The sequence below is a fragment of the Triticum dicoccoides genome, chromosome 6B (assembly GCF_002162155.2).
Source record: "Triticum dicoccoides isolate Atlit2015 ecotype Zavitan chromosome 6B, WEW_v2.0, whole genome shotgun sequence".
Taxonomy (NCBI): domain Eukaryota; kingdom Viridiplantae; phylum Streptophyta; class Magnoliopsida; order Poales; family Poaceae; genus Triticum; species Triticum dicoccoides.
In genome coordinates, this window is record NC_041391.1 from 282,648,893 (window position 1) to 282,654,057 (window position 5,165).

Consider the following 5,165-nt stretch of genomic DNA (forward strand, 5'->3'; position numbering starts at 1 on the left):
ACGTCATCCTTGAGGAGATCATCTCGCTTCTCCCCACCAAGGATAGCTGCCACACACAAGTCCTCTCAACTCGGTGGCGCACTCTATGGCGCACCACGCCCCTCAATCTCGACTGTCGTCAGATATCTGTCCTTCCTGAATTTGATCTCCTCAGAGCCATCGTCTCTTCTCACCAGCAGGACCCCTTTCAATGCCTCTGCATCCCGACACGCTACCTGTTATCCATACCCGACAAGGTGGACGCTTAGCTGACATCCCCTAAATTCGGAAAACTCCAGGAGTTTGAGTTGTACCATTACCACAAAAGTTTCATACCACAAACACACCAAGAATTCGTGCCCACACCACCATTGTCCATCTCGCGGTTTTCCTCCTCTCTCCACACCGCCACCTTCGCTCGGTGCCATCTACCAGACGATCTGGTACAAATGCTTCGACTCCCACTACTAAAAAACTTTCGCTTGTGGTGGTTTATCTGTCGGAGGCCTCACTGCACAACATCATCCACTCCAGTTGCCCTGCCCTAGAGCGCTTGCTGATTGTTTTAGGAATAGAAATCGGTATTAGTTGTCTCCAAATAAAGTCGCCTCACCTTAAAAGCATTGGAATTTGTTTTAAAGGACAACAGCTCATCATCGAAGATGCCCCTTCACTTGAAAGGTTGCTCCTTCATAATTTTTATACACCTTCACAAATAACCGTCGTCTCTGCGCCCAAACTGGAGACCTTGGGTGTAATTCATGACCCGTTTAATAATCACAAGGAGTTGGTGTTTGGCTCCTCACTTTTTCAGGTACCGTATATTATCATGTACACATTTGTAATCATATGCTGCATTTTTCATTTGTGCGCTTAAGTTTTATATCATCTTGGAGTACACTTTGGGTACTAATATTATGTTATATGCTCAATGAAGAGTTCGTCCATTGATAGCCTATCAATGCTGCTGGATTCTGTCAAGATCATATATATCAGAATGTATAGTTTTGATCTGGACATAATTATTGGCTTGTTGCGATGCTTTCGATCTCTGGAGAATTTATACATAGAGGTGATGATTTCATGCACATTGAAAGCCCGTATATATTGTACTAGAATTAACTGTTCAGCTGTCGTTCTTTCGACATACTCTTTTTTCAGACCTTAACTATTTTCAATCTTCATGTCTACTTAGGCAGAACCACATGGAGAAAAACATATAATCAATCAATGGCGTAATAAGCACAAGCATTTTCTTAGTTCTCATGACATTCGTTTGAGGACAATAACGATGGGACGATATGCATCCAACCAGGCAAACAGAAGCTTTGTCACATTCTTTATGTTGAATGCGAGGTTACTATTGTCCATGAGGCTTAATTTTTACAGCAAGAGATTTCTCACGGACGGACATGTTGAACAGCAAAAAAATAAGTTTCAGGTGGACAAATGGGCTTCTAAACGTGCTCGGCTTCTATTTACAACAAGTTGTAGTCATCCTGGAATAATTTTTTTTGCACAGGATGTTGATTTTATGGATCAGACCGACCCATTTGTTTGTGACTGCAAAAAAGAGTGGTTGGGTTAGATGTTACTGTCATGTTCAATCTGGGTTTTGTCTAAAAATTTGATGAACAATTAATCCTTGGGCTTTTTGTACTATTTGTATGCTTGAGTTGCATGTTGTTGCCCTCATACTCCCCACCACCTGCCACTACACTGCCGCATCTTCCACGGCTGCTGTTCGTTCCCGTCCGAGGCCTCGTCGTCGTTCTCCGCCTTGGTTCGCTTGCTGTGCCCGCCGCCGTCTGGCGTTGTCAACATGGTCAACAACCAAGAGGAATCGGGAGATGACTATACGTGGAGAGGCTGACAGTAGGGACCCACCAGGGTCATTGCATTTTGCAAGCAGATGCCTCGTTATTACAAGCCAAAAAATACTTCCTCCTAATTGTTTGACAACTAGGTCCCACACCATTGTCAATGTAGTCAATAAACGAGAAAATTACACAACGAGCGGATAACACCAGGGACCCATAAGCTCACCCAGTTTTTTTTAGTTTCAGAGACGGAGCTCAACTGCGCGTTGTGCAGGGATTGTGGCCCGTCTAGCCCACGCTTACGCTTTTATTAAGCACATGACGAGCCCAGTTGATATATTTTTTCTTTCTGAAATTGGCTAGCCCAGTTCTTTTTTTTGGAGAATACCAAAACCGAGGCCTACTTGCTTTTCTTAGCCCTGCTGGGCTGCAAATCTTTCAAGACGAGGAGGGATGTAAGTTGTAAGAAATGGGCTTCCCCAGAAAATGGGCTATAAGTTGTAAGAAATGGGCTGTAAATTTTTAAGCCAAAGCCAACCAGAAATTGCATTAAAATATCATTTTTTTCATGATTTCTCTACTCTCTACTCTTATAAATACCAAAGCCAACTGGCAATTACATTAAAATATCATCTTTTCTCCCATAAGATAAACTACTCATACAAATGCATCTTCATGTTCCGTGCAACGAACGGGCATCTTGCTAGTTAAGATTATAAATTTCATTTATTTTATTTTTTTGCAGAGAATTGTTTTTTGAATTTTATTTCGATATAATTTTTTGAAAATTATTTTTGACGTGACTCAAAATTTCATGATTAAAAGAGTTCGGACCCCACCGAAATATGCAAAATTTCGTTAAATTTTTTAGCAGTGCCCAGAATATATGGTTTGTAATTCTAATAAAAAGAATATGGGCTTCAAATATCCTTAAGAATTAGCAAATGGGCTGTAAATTTGGCTAATGGGTTGTATGTTGTTTTCCACAGATTTGGAGGCTGACTTCTGGGCCTACTAGGTTGATGATGACGTTGTCCTAATTTTTTTTTGACGCGTACGCAAGGCTTTATCAACTTAGTCAACACATAGCAGTGACTGTTGGATGTCCATCCAACGACCGCCGTGCTTCTTCAATCTCTGATCTTCCTGCTCCAGCCGCCCAAACCACGCCGGCGGGACTGCCTGCTCCCTCCTCCCGTGGCTGGTTGTGCTGCCGCCAGGCCATCTCTCTAACCACACACACATCCTGTTATTTTCCAGCGACGTCAGCCTCACCTCGCAGCCGACCAGTCAGCGCTCATACTCCCCTCAGCGTGGGCATCCGCCACGGTGGCTTCGCCGGCTCCGGGTGGTTCTCTTCCTGGGCCTCGCCCTCGTCCACTGCATTTGTGCTCTCAGTGCGGCGAGGTCAACATGGTCAACAAACAACAGCCATCGGAAGAGGCTGACAGTAGGGGCCCACACAGGGAAATGCCTCCTTATTACGCGCAAAATAATGATTCCTCCACCTGATAGCTGGGACCCACCGGAAGGACCTCTATATTTTGCGATAAAAACGTTCCCCCCGCTGTCAGCTCGGACCCACCAGAAATGCCTCCTTATTACGCACAAAAAAATGAATACTCCCCCTACAAGCTGGGACTCACCTTGGTGGGAGGCTTACTTGTGGGCCTACTAAGTTGACGGGGACGGAGGGCTTTGTCAACTTAGTCAATATGAATGATTCTAGCTCCAGTGACCGTACGATGTCCATCCAACGGCCGTAGTGCTTCTTCAACCTTTGGTCTTCGTGCTCCAGCCGCCCAAAGCAGCGCCGGTCGTGCCGCATGATCCTACCTCCCGTGGCTGGCTGTGATGCCGCGGAGGCCTCACCGCCCCCTACTACTCCCACCGCTGGCCAGGCCATCCCTCTACTCACCCACACCCCTGTTATTCTGTGGCGACTGCAGCCTCACACCGCACCCGAACTAGTGAACCCTCGTACTCCTCTTCGCGTGGGCATCCACTGATGCGTCTTCCCCGGCTCCGCGTCGTCCCCTTCCTAGGCCTCGCCGTCGTCCACCACTGTGGTGCTCTCGGCGCGGCGTGGTCAATGTGGTCAACGACCGACTTCCATCGGAAGAGTACTATACGTGGAGAGGCTGACAGCTGGGTCCACGGTAGCTGCAAGGAAGTGCCTCCTTATTACGTGCAAAATAATTATTCCTCCACCTGACAATGAGGACCCACCGGACGGGCCACCGTATTTCGTGAAAAAAATGATTCGCCCCACCCACCAGCTACATCTTCTCACGTAAGGAAGTGCATCCAAAAAAACGATTCACCCCCTGACTGCTGGGACCCACCATCTACATCTTCACACGCAAGAAAGTGCCTGACAGTCGGGACCCACCTGGTCGAAGCGTACGTAGCATTGTCATTCTGGTCGCGAACGTGTACGTACATACTGGTGGATGTAGAGGCACGCACGTGTCGTAGTAGAGGCGCACACGTCTTGTAGTAGAGGCGCGCACGTAGCATGTACACGTACATACAGCGGCCAGTGTGCAAGAAAGAAAATACGGCCACGTATGTGTACATACGGGCGGGGTCTCGAACGCCTACTCGCGCATACGTACGGCTAGGGCTCGTGTACATGGCTGGGTCAGAACGGAGAAACAGCGTCATCGTCGTGTTCATGGGGAGCCAACCGGCTGGGTCGGAACGGAATGCGTCGTCGTGTTCATCGGGGGGCTTGGACGGAACAGGCGATGGAAATGAGGCCTGGCGTACCACAGAACGGAGGAAACGGCCTTGTGTTCGACCGGCCATGTTCGAAACGGGATCCTGTTCATCGGGAGGGGTCTGGCGTACCGCAAAACAGAGGAAACGGACCTCCTACGGTCAAAACGGGGGTCCTGTTGATCGGGAGGGGTGTGGCGTACCGCAAAACGGACGAAACGGACTTGTGTTGGAGCGCTATGGTCGAAACGGGGATCCTGTTCATCGGGAGGGGTGTGGCGTACCGCAAAACGGGACTCAGCGGGATAATGTTCATCTCCACCATCGACCTCCTCTAGCCTCCACGGGCTACTATTCATCCACTGTCGACCTCCTCCAGCCTCCACCTGCGACTATTCATCCACGGGCTCCTATTCATCCAGCCTCCATCGCGCGCTACTCCACCGGCTCCTGTTCAACCACCCCTCTCCACAGGTTCCTGTTCAACCACCCCTCCACGGGCTACTGCTCATCCACCCCTCCATTGTCTACTATTCATCCAGCCCTCCACGGGGTCGTCCTGTTCATCCAGCCCTCCACGGGGTCCTGTTCATCCAGCCCCAACCGGCTCGATCGATTGGGGTCCTGTTCATCCAGAGGCAACGC